At 41.0% G+C, this 26,354-nt stretch overlaps 1 protein-coding gene and 1 long non-coding RNA gene across 2 annotated transcripts in view; both read left to right on the forward strand.

Annotated features, from left to right (window-relative positions):
- The window catches only part of LOC128698274 (uncharacterized), a 930,221-nt gene that overhangs the window by 587,889 nt on the left and 315,978 nt on the right, over nucleotides 1-26,354 (forward strand). The window lies entirely within an intron of this gene.
- LOC138854575 (uncharacterized) lies at nucleotides 24,984-25,644 on the forward strand. Its single transcript, XR_011393757.1, has 2 exons — nucleotides 24,984-25,201; nucleotides 25,354-25,644. It is a non-coding gene; the product is annotated as an uncharacterized lncRNA (long non-coding RNA).

Below are 26,354 nucleotides of genomic sequence, written 5' to 3' on the forward strand. Positions count from 1 at the left end.
CCATCATCAATGTCACTGGTGTGGCAGCTAAAACCTCCACTCCTCTGTCAATGCCAAACTTCTTCCTTGTTCCCCAAGGCAGCATCATCGTCTCTTCCTAACGACAACTGCTGTCGATAAGGAAATATATATTTTAACTTGTAATGATAACAGCCAAGTAGACTGAGTATCATTCAGTTTTGTCATTTTTCAAAATATCTCGTTACCCTGACTGAAATTACTGAATATAATCTAGGAAATATTCGTATATTTACGTTCGTAATACTAGGCATGTGTAAGGAGTATCACACAGTTTTAGTTGATGGTTTGAGCCTTCTAGCTCAGGTTTGCTATTTGTAAACTAACATTCATTATCATGTCCTTCCTGCCTTTAACATGTACACTTAAGTACCTTTTTTATCATGTACATACTTTCTAATATTCCCTTATTAGGTACACCCTACTTGACTTCACATGTACACCCTAGAAGAGTACTTTCCATATTATGCATAACCAAATACGGTACTTATTATGTACATCCGAATACAGTACATACTTTATCATGTACTTCATCTTATAGTACTACCTTATTATGTATGCGTTAGTAAACACCCAAACACAGTAATTTCGTTACCATGTACTAGCTAGTACATTACAGTGGACCCCCGCTTAACGATCACCTCCAAATGCGACCAATTATGTAAAGTGTATTTATGTAAGTGCGTTTGTACGTGTATGTTTGGGGGTCTGAAATGGACTAATCTACTTCACAATATTCCTTATGGGAAAAAATTCGGTCAGTACTGGCACCTGAACATACTACTGGAATGAAAAAAGTTCGTTAACCGGGGGTCCACTGTATTTCCCTTAGCATGTAAACTACTCTGAAGCACAGTATTTCCCTAGCATGTAAACTACCATGAAGCACAGTATTTCCCTAGCATGTAAACTACCATGAAGCACAGTTTTTCCATAGTATATCCACAACAGTACACTACTTCTCTTACTGTTTATAACTTTGTAACGTACTTTATTTAACGTAGTACATGTACACCCTATTATGGTGTGTCCGTTAACACACACTCGGGAACAGAATGTTAGTGATGTATACTCTAGTATAGTACCTCCCTAGTGATGTATACTCTAGTATAGTACCTCCCTTGTGAAGTATACTCTAGTATAGTACCTCCCTTGTGAAGTATATTCTAGTATAGTACCTCCCTTGTGATGTATACTCTAGTATAGTACCTCCCTTGTGATGTATACTCTAGTATAGTACCTCCCTTGTGATGTATACTCTAGTATAGTACCTCCCTTGTGAAGTATACTCTAGTATAGTACCTCCCTTGTGAAGTATATTCTAGTATAGTACCTCCCTTGTGATGTATACTCTAGTATAGAACCTCCCTTGTGATATATACTCTAGTATAGTACCTCCCTTGTGATGTATACTCTAGTATAGTACCTCCCTTGTGAAGTATATTCTAGTATAGTACCTCCCTTGTGATGTATACTCTAGTATAGTACCCTCCTTGTGATGTATACTCTAGTATAGTACCCTCCTTGTGATGTATACTCTAGTATAGTACCTCCCTTGTGAAGTATACTCTAGTATAGTACCTCCCTTGTGAAGTATACTCTAGTATAGTACCTCCCTTGTGATGTATACTCTAGTATAGTACCTCCTTTGTGAAGTATACTCTAGTATAGTACCTCCCTTGTGATGTATACTCTAGTATAGTACCTCCCTTGTGAAGTATACTCTAGTATAGTACCTCCCTTGTGAAGTATATTCTAGTATAGTACCTCCCTTGTGATGTATACTCTAGTATAGTACCTCCCTTATGATGTATACTCTAGTATAGTACCTCCCTTGTGATGTATACTCTAGTATAGTACCTCCCTTGTGAAGTATACTCTAGTATAGTACCTCCCTTGTGAAGTATATTCTAGTATAGTACCTCCCTTGTGATGTATACTCTAGTATAGTACCTCCCTTGTGATATATACTCTAGTATAGTACCTCCCTTGTGATGTATACTCTAGTATAGTACCTCCCTTGTGAAGTATATTCTAGTATAGTACCTCCCTTGTGATGTATACTCTAGTATAGTACCCTCCTTGTGATGTATACTCTAGTATAGTACCCTCCTTGTGATGTATACTCTAGTATAGTACCTCCCTTGTGAAGTATACTCTAGTATAGTACCTCCCTTGTGAAGTATACTCTAGTATAGTACCTCCCTTGTGATGTATACTCTAGTATAGTACCTCCTTTGTGAAGTATACTCTAGTATAGTACCTCCCTTGTGATGTATACTCTAGTATAGTACCTCCCTTGTGAAGTATACTCTAGTATAGTACCTCCCTTGTGAAGTATACTCTAGTATAGTACCTCCCTTGTGATGTATACTCTAGTATAGTACCTCCTTTGTGATGTATACTCTAGTATAGTACCTCCCTTGTGATGTATACTCTAGTATAGTACCTCCCTTGTGAAGTATATTCTAGTATAGTACCTCCCTTGTGATGTATACTCTAGTACCTCCTTTGTGATGTATACTCTAGTATAGTACCTCCCTTGTGATGTATACTCTAGTATAGTACCTCCCTTGTGAAGTATATTCTAGTATAGTACCTCCCTTGTGATGTATACTCTAGTATAGTACCTCCCTTGTGATGTATACTCTAGTATAGTACCTCCCTTGTGATGTATACTCTAGTATAGTACCTCCCTTGTGAAGTATACTCTAGTATAGTACCTCCCTTGTGAAGTATATTCTAGTATAGTACCTCCCTTGTGATGTATACTCTAGTATAGTACCTCCCTTGTGATATATACTCTAGTATAGTACCTCCCTTGTGATGTATACTTTAGTATAGTACCTCCCTTGTGAAGTATATTCTAGTATAGTACCTCCCTTGTGATGTATACTCTAGTATAGTACCCTCTTTGTGATGTATACTCTAGTATAGTACCCTCCTTGTGATGTATACTCTAGTATAGTACCTCCCTTGTGAAGTATACTCTAGTATAGTATCTCCCTTGTGAAGTATACTCTAGTATAGTACCTCCCTTGTGATGTATACTCTAGTATAGTACCTCCTTTGTGAAGTATACTCTAGTATAGTACCTCCCTTGTGATGTATACTCTAGTATAGTACCTCCCTTGTGAAGTATACTCTAGTATAGTACCTCCCTTGTGAAGTATACTCTAGTATAGTACCTCCCTTGTGATGTATACTCTAGTATAGTACCTCCTTTGTGATGTATACTCTAATATACATCACAAATTCTGTTCCAGAGTATAGTACCTCCCTTGTGATGTACACATAAGACAGTGCTTCCCCTAAGTACACCCACGTACAGTAATCAGCTCATGTACACGCTAGTACAGTATTTCCCTTATTATGTAAACTTTAGTATTTACATTATCATGTACACTCTAGGTTTTTTGACAGCTCATTCTTCCTAGTACTTTCATTAGCGTGTACACTCTAGCACTTCCACATCATGTACACTCTAGCACTTCCACATCATGTACACTCTAGCACTTCCACATCATGTACACTCTAGCACTTCCACATCATGTACACTCTAGCACTTCCACATCATGTACACTCTAGCACTTCCACATCATGTACACTCTAGCACTTCCACATCATGTACACTCTAGCACTTCCACATCATGTACACTCTAGCACTTCCACATCATGTACACTCTAGCACTTCCACATCATGTACACTCTAGCACTTCCACATCATGTACACTCTAGCACTTCCACATCATGTACACTCTAGCACTTCCACATCATGTACACTCTAGCACTTCCACATCATGTACACTCTAGCACTTCCACATCATGTACACTCTAGCACTTCCACATCATGTACACTCTAGCACTTCCACATCATGTACACTCTAGCACTTCCACATCATGTACACTCTAGCACTTCCACATCATGTACACTCTAGCACTTCCACATCATGTACACTCTAGCACTTCCACATCATGTACACTCTAGCACTTCCACATCATGTACACTCTAGCACTTCCACATCATGGACACTCTAGCACTTCCACATCATGTACACTCTAGCACTCCCACATCATGTACACTCTAGCACTCCCACATCATATAGATCTTAGTACTCCCATTTAAACGTGAAATTTGTTCTCGCCAATACTTCCAATATCGTTTTCCTCTAACGTGTACACTCATGTACTTCACTTACAATGTACATCTTAGCACTCATGAAAATCCGTCATAACTCAGTTCGTTTTCTCACCAACTAAGAAAGATTGACAGCCTCATTAAGTTCGTAAAAGGAGAGCATCCGTTTACCTGTTGATAAAAACGTTAGACTCTTTACTATGATGTATTTCCACTCTTTAGTAGGCGTAGCTTATTCACTAAGCCTAAGGCCTAAGAAAACGTTTTAATCTAGTAGAAATCCTAAGTCAATAACTAGAAAAGAAGACTGTTAAATAAGAACATAAGAACATAAGAATGGAGGAACACTGCAGAGGGCCTACTGGCCCATGCGAGGCAGATCCTTATCAAAACGACCTCTACCTAAAGCTACCCAAGAAATAACTCCCGTACATTTAATATTTTGATTTAATCAAATTACTACGCAAAACTTTTTAGTTATAATATTATATTTGCAAATAGTTAAGTATGTTTCCAGATTCAGTTTTTTCACTAATCTTTCTGACATGTTTGGAGTGATATTTGGACTTGATAAAACCCACTGTGTGGGCGAAACGTTGTCAATATAGGATCACATACTGCTTAAGTGTTTATATTTCTATTGTGTCGGTATTTTATACCATTTATTTCCATCCTGACATATTTAATCAAAGTAACCAGAGAAACATATATAAATAACATACTAGACTAGTAAATAATAATCACATTACCATAATCAAGGAATTACCTTATTAAAGTATCATAGAAAACGTATTAGAGACATAACATCATTGCAAAGTAACAAGTGAATGGAGCCTGGCCCAGATATAATCAGTTCCTCAACCTGGAGTCTATGTTATCAGTCCATCAATCTTGAAAAAATACAGCATATGTGCGAAGAAGTGGCTTATGTACTGTATACAGATGTGAAGCAGTCATATGTAATACCACACTGGACAAATCCACATGTGGAAGTAGGTCATGCCTTTAGGTTAGGCAGACGAAGAATTCCCTGTATCTATATTCCTGTCAGACACAGCAACATCTTGGAATCTTGATGCAGAGAATTCAACACTTACCTAACCTACAAGCATGACCTACTTCCACATGTGGATTTATCCAGTGTGGTATCACATATGACTGCTTTACATCTGTATACAGTACATAAGCCACTTCTTCGCGCATATGCTGAATTCTTTTCAAGATTGAGGGACTGATTACATCGACTCCAGGTTGAGGAACCGATTACCTCAAACTCCTTCTGATCTTCAACATTCTTGTTTGCATAGGGCTGATAAAGCCATGTGTGGCGAAACGTTTCCTCAATAAAGATACCCAAGAGCTGCACGTGTCTAATTTATCAACTTGTCGGTTCTCTGAGCCATTTATCTGCAATATCAATGGTGATGTGGGGAATATAATTCACAGGAGGTACTTGGATCAAGGAGAATGGATATTAGATAAACTAATTCCACTTGAAAGTTCTACCTGACAAGTTCATGGAAGACACAGGTAAATTTAACACTACGTGATGTATGCTTAAGTAATAAGGTAAGATTACCTTAGTAAGCCCCCAACAAAACACTTATAAAAATTTTAAATTATATGAAGCCTAATAACCTTACACACTACTTTTTTCTTAAGAGTTCATTGCAGCCAATAAGTTACTACACAGTAAAGTAAAGTATTTATTTAAAGTAGTTTGTCTAGGATTTATTTCACCATTTGTGTTCAACTGTTTATGAAAGATGTATCTTACTTGTATTAGTCAATCCTATGAGAGGAGTCGGGGTAAGGTTGAACAGGATGGTCCAGACCCACGCTGCAACAATCATCATCACAATCTTGCGAGGAGTCATGCAAGTAGAAAATGGCCGGGTGATGGAGATGAACTTGTGGATGCTGTGAACAAAGAGTTACTGGTCAGTCAAGAAGAAAAATTACTGGTAGCTACCAAAAAATGGTAAAAGTTCTTGCCTCAGTGGTACTACCTGGGAGTTTATTCCATTCATCTACAACCATTACCAAACCAATGTTTCCCAATATCCTTTCTAATTCTAAATTTCTCCAACTTGAATTCATTGGTGGGAGTCCTGTCCTGGTTAGATATTTTTCATGTGCTATTTATCCTTCTGTTACATTTGTACACTCAACCATATATCCATTAACTTTTTTAATTTATGTTGTTACTTCTGTTTACAGTAAATATTAGTGATTGTTATTGCCAAGTCGTTTGTGAAGGAGAAACAGTGAAATGGATAATCTTCACAATTCCATGTGGAGTTATAATGTTATATTCAATGCATGAAAATAAGGTACTATATATCTTTATTAATCATAATAGAAAATTAGTCCGTATCTGCCTTCATTATAGAAGTGTTGAAGAAATACTTCAAAGAATATCAGTGTAGGTTAATAAGGGAGCCAAAATTGACAACCTGTCCAAAGTACCCAAATTCCCCAGCCCAGACCAAGTTGAGAGAGTACAGATGTAAGAATAGTGCAATATGTCATATAATTCACTGGTCAACAACCAAAATGCTTCCGAGACCAGAGTAGCAATTTCCAACTAATTTTAGGTCACTGATAATGAATATCATGGTTAAAATTGTTTGTTAGCTCTACTTTTCAATATACACCTACGTGTCACAGTTGGTCCCAAGTCTTGTGGCAGTGTGTTTCTTCCCACACTCACAGTCTGACTGACCATTATTGTTCCAGCAGTCATAGAAGGTGGTTGTGATGTCCAAGTTTATATTTTGAGGTGAAAGGTAGATGATTTTCTTAGCCAAACAGGGCGGATACACCAAATACTGCTGCTTTCTATGTGAATGGGGCAGCCGTGCAAGAGGTTCCCACTACATCAGGAGAGACTGGCCACCTCGTCAATCATTGGAGCCTTGGATGAAAAATGTTCAACATCCACCTCTCATTGAACAAAACAAAATTTTGCTACCGCCACTACACATAAAACTGGGGCTCATGAACAACTATGTAAAACCTCTGGACAAATCCGGTCAGGGATTCAAGTATTTAACATCAAAATTCCCCTCACTGAGCGACGCTAAGATGAGAGAGGGAGTCTTCAATGGTCCTCAGATTCGAGAGCTTTTTAAGATAGTGACTTTGATCAGACCTTCATGGGGAGGAGAAAGTTGCTTGGGAAGCATTCAAGTTAGTGGCCAAGGGATTTCTTGGAAACAGAAGGGAAGGCAACTATGAAGAATTGGTTGAAAACCTCATCAAGGCTTACAGGAACATGGGATGTAGCATGTCACTTAAAATCCACTTTTTGGATTCTCATTTAGACTTTTTCCAGCGAACTGTGGGGCAGTTAGTGATGCACATGGTGAAGGGTTTTACCAAGATATTTCAACCAAGAAAAATGATACCAGGGCAAATGGCGGGACAAGAATGCTTGCAGACTATTGCTGGACATTGGCAAGAGATGATTCTTCAGCCCACTATAAGCGTCAAGCAAAATGGCAGAGAGTAGGTACGGATTAGAATTTAACACATACTGACATGTACGTTATAATAAAATAATCAAATATTACATGTCTTGTATCTTTAAACTTACAGCCAATAAGCATTTTTCAATGTGATATTTGGATCCAGAACATAAAAATTACACAAGAATTAACTAATCGCATTTGAGAAGCATACAACTTTTCAAAAATTGTTGACCAGTGAATCTGACTTTTCTGCATTAACCTTGGTGAAATTTGGTGTAATTTGCATAAGTCATCACTAGTGTAAGCTTACAGATGGTATATGGTTCAGAGGTAGTGCATTCGCCTCACGTAAGTAACCATTCTACAGAATTCATTACCTTTGTAACTTGTGAGTTCATTACCTTTGTACCTAGTTCAGCTATCAAAACTTTGGGGGCCCAGTCCCTGGACCCATTACGTACCTCTGTAATCTGTAAATACCTTTGTAACTTGTCATGATTGTGACCAGACCTACCTGGAGTTCATTACCTTTGTAAATTGTGAGTTCATTACCTTTGTAAATTGTGAGTTCATTACCTCTGTAACTTGCTCAGCTATCAAAACTTTGGAGTCCAGTCCCTGGACCAATTATGTACCTCTGTAATCTTTTGACTACCGCCCACAGGATGGGTATGGGGTGCATAATAAACATATTAAACTAACTAAAAACTGAACAACCTGGATCTGATACCAATAATAAAATAAAATTAATTATTATTTCGAACATAAAGTTAAACCATAGCCGGGATTGAACCCGCGGTCAGAGAGTCTCAAAACTCCAGCCCGTCGCGTTAGCCACTAGACCGCGGGTTCAATCCCGGCCGGGGTATGGTTTGTTTGCAATCGTGTCATTACGATTTCGTGAGTCAACATAAAGTTGATTTTGCAATGGAGACAATTATATTTTGTGCGTAAGAGAAAACACACCTATAGACAGGCAAAGAAAAAAAAATACAGTAATCCAACCTAACTTAATCTAGATTTAAAAATTAATTTTAGGTTACTTTGGGTTACGTTTAATTTTGGGTTACCAAAACAAAATGCTTTCTCCCCATAAGCCCAAAAATATAACTGTCTCCAATTACATAACGTATTTAATATTGGAAAACTTGCATAATAAATACTTGAGCCTATAATCTCAACATAACTAAGACCTTCAATTATGTACAACTATTTTGGTTTAATCGGTAAAAAATGTACAACTGTTAACTGGCAGATTTTGACCATTATAGTTCAAACTGTACAATATAATCCTGATTTCACAGCTGAAATATTATCCTGTTTTCCAAATGATAAAAAAAAAGTAACCTAAGGCAACCTACCTAACCCAACTTGAAATAAACCCCTGATCATCGGTACATAACTTTGAATGGTTTAGAAAACCGACAAGATGATAAATAAGACATTTGTGCATCACCTGGGAAATCTTCATTGTGGAAACGTTTCGCCAGCCAGCTGGCGAAACGTTTCCATAATAAAAATTCCAGTGTTGTGTAAGAAAGGTATAAAATACCGACAATATGAAAGTTAAGACACATGTGCAACATCTGGATATCTTTATTGTAGACGTTTCGCCATCCAGTGGCTTTATCAATACAGATTCTAGGACATAATATGAAGACAGTAGAACTATATACAAAAGATGAGGTAATCAGTCCCTCGGCCTTGGAGTTAGTGTTCACAGCATCGTGGTGGAGGAGAATCTGGAGCAAAGGCAAGAAGACTGACGTTTATATAGGCGTCAGTGGAAGGGACGGGCAGCAGACGAGGGCAGTCACTGGTAGGCCGAGGGACTGATTACCTCATCTTTTGTATATAGTTCTACTGTCTTCATATTATGTCCTAGAATCTGTATTGATAAAGTCACTGGGCACATGTCAAGACTCGACATTAAACATTCCCTTGTGGGTTTAGCGCTTAGTTTTGATTGTAATAATACACCGGTTGTCTATGTTCACCCATCAGTAAAATGGGTACCTGGGTGTTAGTGGACTGGTGTGGGTCGCATCCTGGGACAAAACTGACCTAATTTGCCCGAAATGCTCTGCATAACAAGCGACTTTCTATATAGCAGTATGTTACTGATGTTAGCTAGGCCTGTATACCTTGTACATGTACTTGTAGAAAATAAAGGTTATATTGTCAAATGTAAACTTATGCCCAAGTTTCGCACATTAGTAGTCAGAAACTACAGTCGTTTAGTGTTTTCTGAGGGTTGTAAATTTGCAGCTACACTTGCTGCTGCATTATTTATTGTTAGTGTATTGTCAGTGACTGTCCATGTTGGTAGGTAAGACACATAGGCAACAGTTAGGCAACTTTATTCCGAAACGTTTCGCCTACACAGTAGGCTTCTTCAGTCGAATACAGAATGTAGGCAGGAACATTAGAGATGTGAAGACGATGTAATCAGTCCATCACCCTTGAAGTCGTAGAATTTGAGGTTGTCAGTCCCTCAGCCTGGAGAAGTTCAGTTCCATAGTCAGGAACTATCTGAGATAGTTCCTGACTATGGAACAGAACTTCTCCAGGCTAAGGGACTGACAACCTCAAATTCTACTTCAAGGGTGATGGACTGATTACATCGTCTTCACATCTCTAATGTTCCTGCCTACGTTTCGGAATAAAGTTGCCTAACATAAGAACATAAGAACGAAGGAACACTGCAGCAGGCCTATTGGCCCATGCGAGGCAGGTCCAAGTCTCCTACCGGCTTAAGCCAATGCACCCAACCCAGTCAGGTCAGGTCACATTGACTTAAGGGAGGAACACGGCAACCGTCCTGGTAGCACAAGCTATCAGGTCCAACTCACACCCACCCACACCCACTCATGTATTTATCCAACCTATTTTTAAAGCTACACAACGTTCTGGCCTCTATAACTGTACTCGGGAGTTTGTTCCACTCATCCACAACTCTATTACCAAACCAGTACTTTCCTATATCCTTCCTGAATCTGAATTTTTCCAACTTAAAACCATTGCTGCGAGTCCTGTCTAGGCTGTGGCCCGGTGGTCTGGTGGCTAAAGCTCCCGCTTCACACACGGAGGGCCCGGGTTCGATTCCCGGCGGGTGGAAATTCCGACACGCTTCCTTACACCTATTGTCCTGTTCACCTAGCAGCAAATAGGTACCTGGGTGTTAGTCGACTGGTGTGGGTCGCATCCTGGGGGACAAGATTAAGGACCCCAATGGAAATAAGTTAGACAGTCCTCGATGACGCACTGACTTTCTTGGGTTATCCTGGGTGGCTAACCCTCCGGGGTTAAAAATCCGAACGAAATCTTATCTTATCTTCAGCACACTATTTACATCTCCTTTATTTATTCCTGTCTTCCATTTATACACCTCAATCATATCCCCCCTAATTCTACGTCTTTCTAGAGAGTGCAGTTTCAGGGCCCTTAGTCTATCCTCATAGGGAAGTTTCTGATACATGGGATCAGCTTTGTCATCCTCCTTTGTACATTTTCCAGAGCATTTATATCCATTCTGTAATACGGTGACCAAAACTGTGCAGCATAATCTAAATGAGGCCTAACCAAGGATGTATAGAGTTGAAGAACAACCTGAGGACTCCTATTATTTATGCTTCTTGATATGAAGCCAAGAATTATGTTAGCTTTATTGCGAACACTTATGCACTGTTGTCTTGGTTTCAGATTACTGCTAACCAGAACTCCTAAATCTTTTTCGCAATCCGTAATATTAAGATCTACATTATTTAGTTTATATGTGGCATGTTTATTGTCCTGTCCAACATTTAGAACTTTGCATTTGTCTATATTAAACTGCATCTGCCACTTCTCCGACCACTGCATCAGTCTATTCAAATCTTCCTGGAGTGCTCTAATGTCCTCGTCAGAATGAATTCGACGGCCTATTTTGGTGTCATCGGCAAACTTAATGATGTCGCTCTTTATGCCCTCATCTATGTCGTTTATGTAGATTGTGAACAACAGGGGGCCCAACACTGACCCCTGTGGAACACCACTCGTGACGCTTCCCCACTCTGATTTCTTCCCATTTATGCAAACTCTCTGCTGCCTATTTGTCAACCATGCCTCTATCCAGGAAAAAAATTCTCCTCCTATTCCATGTGCCTTAATTTTCCTCAATAGTCTCTGATGTGGGACCCTGTCAAAAGCCTTACTGAAGTCCATATACACTATCATATTCATTACCATGATCTACCTCCTCAAATACCTTAGTGAAAAAAGTAAATAAATTCGTAAGGCAGGAACGCCCCTTTGTAAAACCATGCTGAGATTCGTTGATTAATTTATGCTTTTCAAGGTGACTACAAACTGCCTCGGCAATTATTGACTCCATAAATTTTCCCACTATGGAGGTTAGGCTTATTAGTCTCTAGTTCGAAGCTAAGGACCTGTCACCTGCTTTGAAAATAGGTATCACATTTGCTATTTTCCACTTATCTGGCACCATGCCAGTTTGTAGTGATATGTTGAAAAGATTAGCCAAAGGTGTGCTAAGCTCCTCTTTACATTCCTTTAGAACCCTTGCATACAGTTCATCAGGGCCTGGGGATTTGTTTGGTTTTAATTTATCTATTTGCCTAAGGACCATGTCACTTGTGACCCTAATCGTGCACAGTTTATTATCGTCCTGTTCTACATTATTTATCATTTCTGGAATATCGCTGGTATCCTCCTGTGTAAAAACTGAGAGGAAGTATGTGTTAAAAATTCTACACATTTCCTTATCACTGTCAGTGAGCTGACCCGAGGAACTTTTGAGTGGGCCTATCTTGTCCCTGATCTTACTTCTGTATACCTGAAAGAATCCTTTTGGGTTAGTCTTCGATTCTCTTGCAACTTTAACCTCATAATCTCTTTTTGCTTTTCTAATTCCCTTTTTTATTTCTCTCTTTAACTGAATATATTGATTTCTTAATTGCCACTCTCCTCTTTTGATTTGCCTATATATGCCTCTCTTTTGACCAATGAGATATTTTAATCTATTGTTCATCCATTTAGGATCATTTTTGTTTGATCTGATTTCCCTATTTGGAACATAATTTGACTGAGCAGCTAGAACTATGCCCTGGAAAGCGTCATATCGACAACCATCACCACCTATCTGACCCTTAGTCAGGTCATTCCAGTTCAGCCCACCTAAGTAATTTTTCAGTCCTATGAAATCAGCCAAGCGAAAGTCAGGGACGGAGACTTGATTGCCATTATTAGGGGAATTCCATGATATATTAAAACTGAGTGATTTGTGATCACTTTCCCCAAGCTCATCACTAACCTCAAGATTATTAATTAGTGTTTCCCTACTGGCAAGAACTAAGTCAAGGAGGTTATTTCCCCTCGTTGGCTCTGTCACAAACTGTTTTAAAAAACAATCCTGGATCGTATCAAGAAAGTCACCTGACTCTAAATTTCCTGTCAAATTGCTCCAGTCAATCTGTCTATAGTTGAAATCTCCCATTAGCCTTACGAATTTCGTCCCATAGAAGTTTACTGCACTCCCTATCAAGATTTGGGGCCCTGTAAATCACACCCAAAATTAGTTTTTCTCGGCCCTCGAGAAGCTGTAACCAAACAGATTCAGTGACCGACGCTTCTAATTTTATATCTTGTCTAACACAACAATTTAAATTGTCTCTGACATACATCGCTACTCCACCACCCTTCCTGTTGACCCTGTCAGTGTGGAATAATTTATAGCCTTGTATGTGACATTCAGAGGGCATCTCTCTATTTTTCAGATTGAGCCAGGTCTCTGTTATAGCAATAATATCTATGTTTCCTGCACTTGCAATTAATCTTAGCTCATCTATCTTATTTCTTACACTCCTGCTATTAGTATAGTAAACCTTAAGGGAGCTAGTCCCTTGCTGCCCTCTGCTGTCCCCCTTTGTTTGCTGACCTGATCTATTGTCTTTATTTATAACTTCATGCTGAATGCCTTTTATACATATACTGTTTCCAACCCTAGTGTTGCAACCTGCTTGTTTCCCACACACACCCATACCTCTATCTTCTATCAGTTTAAAATCATAGGCATTTCACCAATGGCCTTCTCAATTGAGTTTGCAAGTGCTACCACCCCAGCCCCAGAGAGATGTACCCCATCCCTTGCATACATATCATGTTTGCTATAAAAGTTGTTCCAGTTGTCAATGAATGGGATTGCAAGTTCCTTGCAGTATCTGTCTAGCCAGCAATTTACACCAATTGCCCTAGACAACCATTCATTTCCTACTCCCCTTCTAGGCAAGATGCTACATATGATTGGGACCCCTCCCTTAGACTTAATAAAAGCTATAGCTGACCTGTACTTATCTAGCAGCTCTTCTCTCCTACCCTTCCCAATATCATTTCCACCAGCACTGAGACAGATAACGGCTTGTTCCCATTACCTGACATGATATTATCCAGCCTGTTAACTATGTCCCCAACACCAGCTCCAGGGAAGCACACTATCTCTCATCTTCTTATTCCTATTACAAAAAGCACGGTCAATATATCTTACCTGAGAGTCACCAACCACAAGAATGTGCTTACCTCTGTTAGCAGGGGCAGTAGTACCCTTACCTTCACTGGCCACTGAAGTACATTCATCCTGAAGAACAGAGAAGCGATTTCCTACCTTCAGATCTTCACTCTTAACTTTCCTTATTCTGATTCTCCTCCCATTACTGGTTACCACTCGCCACTTGTAGCAGGTGCTGGACTGCACCTCACTGCTGGTAGCCGTTGCTACCTCCCCACCTACAGCCTCCTCACAGCGAGAGACTGCACCTCACTGCTAGAAGCCTCATTCCCCACAACTCCAGCCAACACTCTCTCCCAGGCCCATTGAGGTGGACCTTCAGCCTCCTAATCTCCTTCTGGAGAAGCAAGACCTCCTCCTTCAACTCTCCAACCTCAGTTTTTAAAACACTGCAGAAGCAAGCCATGCTTTGTAACCGTCCACGCTAATCCCCAAAGCAGCTCAGGGTCTGTGACCTCACGTGACGACTGACCACTGAACATTCTGTCACTTCAACTTCATATTGGTTCAGACAACGGAACAATGCTCTTCTCCAGACTGAGGGACTGACCACCTCAAAACTTTAAGGGTGATGGACTGATTACATCGTCTTCAAGTATCTTCTGCTTCTATCAACTTTTCTGTACTCGACTGAAGAAGCCTACTGTGTAGGCGAAACGTTTCGAAATAAAGATACCTAACTGTTGCATATGTGTCTTACCTAACAACCTGTCGGTATTTTATACCATTTTAATGTTCAACATGTGTCTTATTTATCAGTAAGTAGGTACCTGACTGTTAGTCTCCTAACACCTACAGTCCTCGCCTGCTACATACACAGACACACAGACACACAGACACACAGACACACAGACACACACACACACACACACACACACACACACACACACACACACACACACACACACACACACACACACACACACACACACACAGAGGAGCTATGAATCGACCCCTGCAACTACATATAGGTGAGTACACACACACACACCTCCATTCATTCCTCTGTCCATTCAAGCATCAGGTGAAGGTGCTACTGCCTGAGGCTCAGGTAGCAAGGGGAGGGGGTAGTAGGTGAGGTGGGAGGGTGGTTGTGGGGGTTTTTTTCCCTCTTTTAAACCACTCTTTCTATCTTATGAGGCTGCTCTTATTGCTACCAGGTATCGTAAGAATCAGCTTCGCTTCCTACATGACTGTCTTGCTGAACAAGTTTTGCCCGTTTCATTCTCCCACTTCCTGAAAACCAACCCATTGGGCACTCCCTTTCCTGATCATGCCCGTCTCCTACTTCAACAGCTCATTCTTTCTACTAAATCACAGGTTGAAGATGCCTTCTTTACTTTCCGTCAACGTCAACGTGCTCTCTTTGCGGCTCTACCACAAGATCTCTGTAACCTTCTCTCTACCATTGCCTTTGACACTGCTTGCCTGAATACACAAATTAATTCTTCCAAACTACAGAATAAACTTGAACGTCTCATCTCAGCTAGCCCTTGGTCTAAATTCTCCCTCACCGACTGTGTTACTAACCTGTCTTCTGTCTCAATCTCTCAGTATGAGCTTGAACTTCTTGGTTTTGGTCTTTCCTTTGCCACTTCGCCTACTACTCGCGCTGGTATTGCCCTGATTAGCTCTTTTGATTCCTTTCGTCAATCTTGCTCACGTAATCTTCATGACTTGTCCACTTTTCGTGGAGCTCTCCTTCCTGCTCTTGCTAGTCTGTTTCCGAAGAATCACCACCTTCCACGCCGTTACCAACTTGCCCTTTCTTATCTTAAATCCAACACTATCATTGTCATACTATCTTCTGACAAAGGTAATTCGGTAGTTATCCTTGATCGCAAGGATTACCTCCATAAAGCTGATGTCTTGCTCTCTGACTCACGTACTTACACTCCTCTCGTTTCCAACCCTCTTGATCGCATCAAGAGAACTTTCAACAAGAAACTATGGACTCTCTCCGACCTCTGTCTTCCTGACTTTGACCTTGTTCAATGGTTTCGTGTCATCTGTCCCTCTCTTCCCTATTTCTATGGCCTTTCGAAAACTCATAAACCTGATATTCCTCTTCGTCCTATCACATCCTCTAGAGGTTCTGTTTCTTATTCTCTTGCTTCTTGGTTGGCAAAAACCCTCACTCCCTTTCTTGGTACTTTTTCTCCTGCCCACCTCCGTCACTCTCAAGACTTCATTGAACGGGTTCGCTCTCTCCCAACCTGTAAGATGCTTAGTCTTGAGGTTGAGTCCCTCTTCACCAGTGTCCCTCTTGATGATGTCCTTGATTTCCTTAGAGAGAAGGCCCATGAAGGGTTTCTACATCTCCCTATGCCTACTGATGTCTTTCTTGATCTTATCCGCCTCTGTGTGGACTCTAATTCCTTTTCTTTCCAAGGGAAATATTATTCTCAAACCTTCGGTGTCGCTATGGGCTCTCTTCTCTCTCCTGTCCTTGCTAATCTTTACATGGAATACTTCGAGACTGTTCTTCTTCCTACCCTCGATGTGCAACCTTCACTCTGGCTTTGCTATGTGGATGACATGTTTTCTCTGTGGCCTCATGACTCCAGTCTCTTCCATCCTTTTCTTGAAGCTCTTAATAATCTTACCCCTTCCATTAAGTTTAAAGCTCAATGGGAATCTAATTCCTTGCTTCCTTTCCGTGGTGTCCATGTCCACTGCTCAGATGCATGTTTTTTGTTTTCCGTTTACCGAAAAACTATGCATAGTGGCATGTACATTCACTACTTTTCCTATCATGCTTCCCCTGTCAAGAAAAGTGTTCTTATCTCCCTCTTTCTCTGTGCCCTCCACATCTGTGATCCTCAGTTCCTTCCAGCAGAAATTTCCACTCTTCATAATTCGTTTTCCCGTCTTGGCTACCCTTCCCTTTTCATAGACTCTGCCCTCTCACGTGCTAAACGTAATTTCTTCTGTCCCAAACTCTCTACTCCTGGGAACTCTTCTATCCTCTGCCTTCCCTACATTTCCGGTCTTTCTAATCTCAACAATTCTCTAAGTCCCTTAGACATGAAGCTTACCTTCCGTCAGACTAACACTCTTCACACTAATCTCGTTCATACCTCTCCTCCATCTACAGATGTTCCTGGTGTCTACTCTATTTCTTGCTTCTCCTGTCCTCTTCAATACCTCGGAGAAACTGGTCGATCTCTTTCTGACAGACTTAGGGAGCACAAAAATAGTGTTAGGCTTGCCGACACTAACAATGCTCTTTTCTGTCACGTCAGAGATCATAGCCATCCTATTGACTGGTTTTCTGCTAAAACTGTCTTTCCTACTTTCAACTCGAACAGCCGAAGTCTAGTTGAATCCTTTTCTCATACACAACTTTCCTTGTATGAATCTTAGTCGTGGCTTCGTCTCTGTAGATGCCTTCCTCTCCCACTACATTGCAAAATGTTCCAAACTTCAGAACACCCTTGACTTAACCTGACTCCTCATTTTTTCTTTTTTTTCTTTTTTCTTTTTCTTCTGCCTCTTCCCCTTTCCTCTTTCCTTTTTCTTCTCTGGGTTATCTTTCTCTCTTCTGTGTCGTGTTTCTGTTCCTTCTTCATTTATTTCACCACTTCCCCTTTCACGCACCTCTGTGCGCTTGCTCTCCCTCTGTGGGCACCTAGCTCCCTCGTGGGCACCTAGCTCCCTTGTGGGCACCTAGCTCCCTTGTGGGCACCTAGCTTCCTTGTGGGCACCTAGGTCCCTTGCAGTGCTCCCCTTCCTTTGTATTTGACTGGCTCGTCCTCCTTATTCCCCACTTCTACCACTACCACTACTACTACCTCTACTACTACTACTAGTACTACTACTACTACTGATGAAATTAAGACACATGTGCGACGTCTGGGTGTCTTTGTTGTGGATGTTTCGCCATCTAGTGGCTGGATGGATGGCGAAACGTCTATGATAGGGATGCCCGGGTGTTGCGCATGTGTCTTAATTTCATCTTGTCGGTATTATATACCATTCTTCTGCTACTACTACTACTACCACCACCTCTTCCTGCCTATATATAGCCATCCTGCTCCACTTCTGGTTAGTGTGACTTTGTAAATGGTCCAAGTCGGACCGACACGTCGTCGTAAGCTTCTCTCTTTTATGTGCGGGTTATTTGTGTATCGTTCCAATCACGGTATTGTGCCTATTTTTGTTAATGTGAATATCATCTGGGACTCTTCATAGACCTACGGAATGCATTTGATACTGTCGACCACAATATCTTGCGCCTAAAACTAGAACACTACAACGTCAGAGAACACTCGCTCAACTATCTAAAATCTAATCTTAGTGGTAGGCACCAGTATGTTTACAAAAATGGCGTAAGCTTCAATATACAGTCTGTAGTTGATGGAGTGCCACAGGGAAGTGTGCTAGGCCCTTTACTTTCTTATTTACATCAATGACCTCCTAAATGCATCGCAACTCCTTAAACCAGTTCTGTTTGCTGATGACACTACTTATGTCTTCTCCCATCCAAACTCTGCTATTCTTAGTAACACAATGAGCTACATAAAATATCAAACTGGATGACTACCAACAAACTTACTGTTAAATAACAAAAAAGGCAAAATATGGTGACTGGAACGATACACAAATAACCAGCACATAGAAGAGAGGAGCTTACGACGACGTTTCGGTCCCCTTTCCTCTTTCCTTTTTTGTCTTTTTTTCTGTCGTGTGTTTCTGTTCCTTCATTATTTATTTCATCACTTCCCCTTCCTCCCACCTCTGTGTACTTGCTCTCCCTCTGTGGGCACCTAGCTCCCTTGCAGTGCTCCCCTTTCTTTGTATTTGACTGGCTCCTCCTCCTTAATTCCCTACTACTTCTACTACTACTACTACTACTACTACTACTACTACTAATACTACTAATACTACTACTACTACCACCACTACCTCTTTCTGCCTATATATAGCCGTAGTGCCCCACTTCTGGTTAGTGTGACTTTGTAAATGGTCCAAGTTGGACCAAAACGTCGTCGTAAGCTCCTCTCTTCTATGTGCGGGTTATTTGTGTATCGTTCCAGTCACCGTATTGTGCCTTTTTTTGTTATTCATGGACCCCGCAGTTAAGCGTCATATTCTCTCCAACTTTTTTAATGTTCTTCCCTCTTTTAAACCCTTCTTTCGATCTGATGAGGCTGCTCTTATTGCTACAAGGCGTCGTAAGAACCAGCTTCGCTTCCTACGTGACTGTCTTGCTGAACAAGTTCTGCCCCCTTCTTTCTCCCATTTCCTGAAACCCAACCCACTGGGCACTCCCTTTCCTGATCATGCCCGTCTCCTACTTCAACAGCTCATTCTTTCTACTAAATCACAGGTTGAAGATGCCTTTTTTACTTTCCATCAGCGTCAACGTGCTCTCTTTGTGGCTCTACCACAAGATCTCTGTAACCTTCTCTCTATCATTGCCTTTGACACTGCTCGCCTGAATACACAAATTAATTCTTCCAAACTACAGAATAAACTTCAACGTCTCATCTCAGCTAGCCTTTGGTCTAAATTCTCCCTCACCGACTGTGTTACTAACCTGTCTTCTGTCTCACTCTCTCAGTATGAGCTTGAACTTCTTGGTTTTGGTCTTTCCTTTGCCACTTCGCCTACCCCTCGCGCTGGTATTGCCCTGATTAGCTCTTTTGATTCCTTTCGTCAATCTCGATCCCGTAATCTTCCTGACTTGTCCACTTTTCGTGGTGCTCTCCTTCCTGCTCTTGTTAGTCTGTTTTCTAAGAATCACTACCTTCCACGCCGTTACCAACTTGCCCCTTCTTCTCTTAAATCTAACACTAACATTGCCGTACTATCTTCTGACAAAGGTAATTCGGTAGTTATCCTTGATCGATAGGATTACCTCCATAAAGCTGCGCTGACTCACGTTCCTACACTCCTCTCGTTTCCAGCCCTCTTGATCGCATCAGGAGAACCTTCAACAAGAAACTAAGGACTCTCTCCGACCTCTGTCCTCCTGACTTTGACCTTGTTCAACGGTTTCGTGTCATCTGTCCCTCTCTTCCCTATTTCCATGGCCATCCCAAAACTCATAAACCTGATATTCCTCTTCGTCCTATCATATCCTGAGGTTCTGTTTCTTATTCTCTTGCTTCTTGGTTGGCAAAAACCCTCACTCCCTTTCTTGGTACTTTTTCTCCTGCCCACCTCCGTCACTCTCAAGACTTCATTGAACGGGTTCGCTCTCTCCCAACCTGTAAGATGCTTAGTCTTGACGTTGAGTCCCTCTCCTCCAATGTCCCTCTTGATGATGTCCTTGATTTCCTTAGAGATAAGGCCCTTGAAGGGTTTCTACGTCTCCCTATACCTACTGAAGTCTTCCTTGATCTTATCAGCCTCTGTGTGGACTCTAATTCCTTTTCCATCCAAGGGAAATACTATTCTCAATCCTTCGGTGTCGCTATGGGCTCTCCTCTCTCTCCTGTCCTTGCTAATCATTACATGGAATATTTCGAGACTGTTCTTCCTGCCATCGATGTGCAACCTTCTCTCTGGCTCCGCTATGTGGATGACATCTTTGCTCTGTGGCCTCATGATTCCAGTCTCTTCCAACCTTTTCTCGAAGCTCTTAATAATCTTGCCCCTTCCATTAAGTTTAAAGCTGAATGGGAATCTAGTTCCTTGCTTCCTTTTCTTGATATCAATGTTCACCGATCAGAAACAGGTTTTTCCTTTTCCATTTATCGAAAACCTATGCACAGTGGCATGTACATTCACTACTTTTCCTATCATGCTTCCCCTGTCAAGAAAAGTGTTCTTATCTCCCTCTTTCTCCGTGCCCTACGCATCTGTGACCCTCAGTTCCTTCCAGCAGAAATTTCCAATCTTCATAATTCGTTTTCCCATCTTGGCTACCCTTCCCATTTCATAGACTCTGCCTTCTCACGTGCTAAACGTAATTTCTTCTCTCCCAAACTCTCTACTCCTGGGAACTCTTCTGTCCTCAGCCTTCCCTACATTTCCGGTCTTTCTAATCTCAACAATTCTCTGCACCCCTTCGACATCAAGCTTACTTTCCGAAGACTAACAATCTTTGCACTAATCTCGTTCATACCTCTCCTGCCTGTACAGATCTTCCTGGTGTCTACTCTATTTCTTGCTCCTCCTGTCCTCTTCAATACTTTGGAGAAACTGGCCGACCTCTTTCTGACAGACTTAGAGAGCACAAAAATAGTGTTAGGCTTGCCGACACTAACAATGCTCTTTTCTGTCACGTCAGAGATCACAGACATCCTATTGACTGGTCTTCCGCTAAAACTGTCTTCCCTACTTCCATCTCGAACAGTCGCCATCTAGTTGAATCCTCTCTAATACACAACTTTCCTTGTATGAATCTTAGCCCTGGCTTCGTCTCTGTAGATGCCTTCCTCTCCCACTACATTGTAAAATGCTCCAAACTTCAGAACACCAGTGACTTAACCTGATTCCTTATTTTTTCTTCTCCCTTTTCCCCTTTCCTCTTTCCTTTTTTGTCTTTGTTTTGTCGCGTGTTTCTGTTCCTTCATTATTTATTTCATCACTTGCGCTTCCTCCCACCTCTATGCACTTGTTCTCCCTCAGTGGGCACCTAGCTCCCTTGCAGTGCTCCCCTTTCTTTGTATTTGACTGGCTCCTCCTCGTCGTAAGCTCTTCTCTTCTATATGCGGGTTATTTGTGTAAACTAACTGTTAATATAGACAAAACCTACTTCATGCTTCTTGGAAACAGAACCTCAAATATCCAGCTAAACATATCGATAAATGGTTTATCCATTACCAGACACACTGAGGGCAAATTTCTAGGTCTCCTGGAGAAGCAGGACCACCACCTTCAACACTCAAACCTCAAATTTTGAAATACTTCAGATACAAGTCATGGCTTTGTAGCCCTCCACACTAATCCCTCAGCTCAGGGCCTGGAACCTTTCATGACGACTGACCACTGATGAATGACCACTGACCACAGTATGTGTGCTTTCCAAGATACGATATTATGTACCCCAAAGGGCCCTCCTTACCATATCACTCTATAATATACCCTAACTTCACCCATGGTATTTATGCTTGGGGATCTACCATGGCCAGTCACCTCAAACCTTTAATAGCTCAACAAAAAGCGGCAGTGCGGATGATCACAAACTCCAGTGCCAGACAACACACCCCACGTCTCTTCAAAAACATCACTTATTTAATATAGATACTTATTATTATGCCTACTACATATACAGAACATTAAACTCCAATATCAACCCTCCACTCAAACTACTACTAGAGAGCTTCAACAGAACCCACAGGCATAACGCGAGGCACGAAGCACTTCTTGACATCCCTCGTGTCCATCCCAATGCACATAAAGGGCCCTAAGATCTGGAACTCTCTGCCTAAAATAGTACGAGGTCGTCTGCCCATAAATCAGTTTACGACCATATAAAAAAATCATCTCGTCTCTCGATAACAAACACACCTGCACCATGCTAAACACTAGCCAAATTCCAAGCAACACACCCAAATACTTTATTATCCCTTAACTATTAAGCCAATATTTCACACTTAGTAATATATGTTTGTATAACTAATTGTACTACCTCATTAATAATAGATTAAATGAACTAACGAACTAAAAAAGTGTGATTGATTTTATCATAAATTGTTTGTATCATAATGCGCACTGCCTCACACATTAATAATAGAAAGATTTTTTTATTTTATTTAAGACATAGTACATAAAAACAACCGACAAAATTACATAGCGAAAACAGTGGTATAAAATGTCATTACGCACCTCAAATACAATGATAATTCTTATATATTACAAAATTCCTCATAGTACATGTACATTCCATTGATAGGGTACATCTGAAAGACACAATGCTGTGCCACACATAATAAGAGGCTATGTAAATACTTAAGGTTTCAGAATCCTTTTCAAGCTAGTAAGCAATGATGTATTAAAACCTCTGTCTTAAGGGAGACGTCACATGTACAAAAAAAAAAAAACACAGATAATGTACACACACACATGAACTAAGCCTACCAGTACCACGGCTATACCTCGTGGCCGACAGTTGAACATGCAATGGGCTTTCCCAGAGTGTATAAATTTACAAAAACACACGCTTATAATGTGTCACAGGGCTAGAAATTCCAATTTTCACACATAAAGATTCAGACAAGAATAACGTCGGTCACTCCTCACTCACGCTGCTGTGATTATCACATAATTTAATGGACCTCATAATACTAGCATACTAATGCTCACACTCATACCCCCCCCGCCTCCCACTCGGGAGACTAGCCCATTTCTACTTTTGACTTTACAAATTTCATAGATCCCGCAGCCTTAATTCCTGATAGCCCTCCGAAAATTCATTCTCCCATCCCACACCATAAACTTCCCTATTGCGGCACACTTAACCCTGTAAAATGTCGCTGCTAACACCCAAATCCCTCCTTGCCCATGATGTGAACACGAAATCAGTTACCAAATATGCCACTGTGTTCCTTACCTGCACTCCCACACCGCTTATATCCCGCAATACCTGTAACCCATCCCCTCCTACTAATCGAATTACCTTACCGAATCATTTCCTCACAATACCAAGACATTCACAAAAGTAAATTGCATGGAATATGATTTCCATGCCTAGGTGGCCTGGTAGCTAAAGCTACCACATCACATACGGAGGGCCTGGGTTCGATTCCCTGAGGGTGGAAACATTTCGACACGTTTTCTTACACCTGTTCTGTTCACCTTGCAGCAAATAGGTACCTGGGTGTTAGTTGACTGCTGTGGGTCACAACCTGGGGGACAAGATTAAGGACCCCAATGGAAATAAGTTAGACAGTCCTCGATGATGCACTGACTTTCTTGGGTTATCCTTGGTGGCTATCCCACAGAGGTTAAAAATCCGAACGAAACCTCTTATCTTATCTCACACGCATGTCACTCCCCACCTTCCCTGAGCTTCCGATTGAATAAAACAGTGGTTCCCAAACTGGGGGTAAATTACCCCCTGGGGGTAATTTAACCATTTTTGGGGGGTAATGGAGGGGTGACAGAAAAAAAGTTATGAATTCTGAAAATCAAGAAAACAATGCGGTACCCGGTATGAGGATTATTGTTAACTTTGTCTTAGTATATAAAGTTGTAAAGTAAACCTATTATAAGTAAGTAATAAAGTTAAACCAAATAACAATAAACATCAAAAACTAATATACTGTATTAGAAAAGAAGAAATATATAGCTAAGTGTGTGGAAACCCAAAAGTATTTTGACAAGTATGCTTCAGGACAAGTCACTCAGTAGCCCAGATCGACCTGTCCAGTACACGTCACTCACTTCCTGAGGCTGCCTCTATTTCACACTGTCAGTTTATCTGTGAGCATCAGCCGAGGTAGACATAAGCTGGTATGTATGTGTACTGCCCTGTGCAGTATATAGTTAGTATTTACCCACTGTTACTGTGAATTTGTAGCTATTATTAATTTTATATATAATGTATGTGTGGTTCTTACGTTTTCAATGGTTTTGCTAGGATTAGCAGAGTATGCGAGGCTGTATACGTTCACGTTTAGCCATATATATCAATAATAACAACATTTTGTGAAAGGGGTAACATGCTTTATGTGGCATGTTAAATTGGGTAACAAGCTGAAAAAGTTTGGGAACCACTGGTCTAAGTGAACAGTTTCAAGGTTCTTTGGCCCTACCCACCATAATGGCAATGGTTGAGAATGGGAAAAAGTAGAAAACAACCTAACTGTTTTTTAATGCTGAGGTCCTTGATGTGAGGGAAAAGTAGGTGTAAGTGGGGTTAAGGTTGTTCGGGCAACCAGGAACCATTAGAGAGTTACGTTGCGCGCGCACACACCCCCCCCTCTCTGGCGGGCTGGGGCAAAACTAGTTCCTGGTGTCCGATTTGTTAAAGTTTCTACTCCTGGTAATATTGACCTTACCTGGTGTGGATGGAAGTTTGGAGAGTCACTTCGCCTCCACTCTTCTCCTAATCAGGTAGGGTGATCTACCAGGAGTATTACTGTTTGTTCTTTTCTAGTGTTTGCTGGTTACCAGTAATGATTTTGGCCTTTATCATTCTTTTTCTTTCTTAGATGTTATATTATCATGACTATGGGTAACCAGTTTTATTTTCTCTTATTTGTCAGCTCTGTTCCTGGCGTGGTCTTCCAGGATAGACGCCAGATAAAGGGGCAAGACGTGTGTTAATAATACTTATTAACATTATTCTACAACTACCGGCCCTTACCTATACTACTTGTGCTCCATCCAAGTGGTAGGAGATTCCAGAACATCGGATTACCATCTGCCCAGGATAACCTACATAAATAACATCAGAGGAACTATCTAGGGCCATACCTACTCCTACCCAACTACCTGAATTGAAGGCCATATTTTTTTTATTATATTTAAATTTTAAGTAAAATTCTCAAAAATCATTTTATCTTGTTTTTCCTTAAATCATTTCTTTATTTATTTTTCCATTAGTTTCTTTTGTTCAGTTGGAAGGCGTTCCACTGACACTTGATAACAGAGACACTAGCAGCCAAGTTGAAATTAAGATCGGATAACAATATGAACATGATTTTGGAGGTGTTTGGTGGCTCGAACCCACCCAGGTCTTATCACCTTGTAGATGTCTCAGTTAAATTGAGCGGACATCGCCGAAAGATAGTGAAGAAGCTGCCTGAAATCATTGCTGCCAAGTATCTGGCTGCAACAGCAAAACGTTTGAGGGAGTTAGTTAGGCATGAAGCTGCCACTTACAACATCAGGGAGGTGGGAATTTTGGTGTGGGTGGACTACATTGACGAATTTGTCCATGAGAAGGACTATCAAGGAGAGTATTGGTATGTACAAGACTCCAGCAAGGTATATTGTAGGAGGCAGGATACTGGCTCATTTCTCAGCGACACCTGGGAGAGAGAGTGCCCTGAGGGGTCCTATCAGGGACGTATCGGAAATTCAAGGCAGCATAGTCGACAGTGAGCCAGTTCATAAATTAAGGGATCTGGATGTAGTAGGGATTAAGGGTGATCAACAGCCTCCTAAAGACAAAGAGACTTATCAGGATTACTTGAACCATGTACAGTTCAAAGATGGCCAGTACTGCGTGTGACTACCTTGGAAACCGGTTTACCTGGAGAGA

This window comes from Cherax quadricarinatus, chromosome 63, assembly GCF_038502225.1.
Source record: "Cherax quadricarinatus isolate ZL_2023a chromosome 63, ASM3850222v1, whole genome shotgun sequence".
NCBI classification, from domain to species: domain Eukaryota; kingdom Metazoa; phylum Arthropoda; class Malacostraca; order Decapoda; family Parastacidae; genus Cherax; species Cherax quadricarinatus.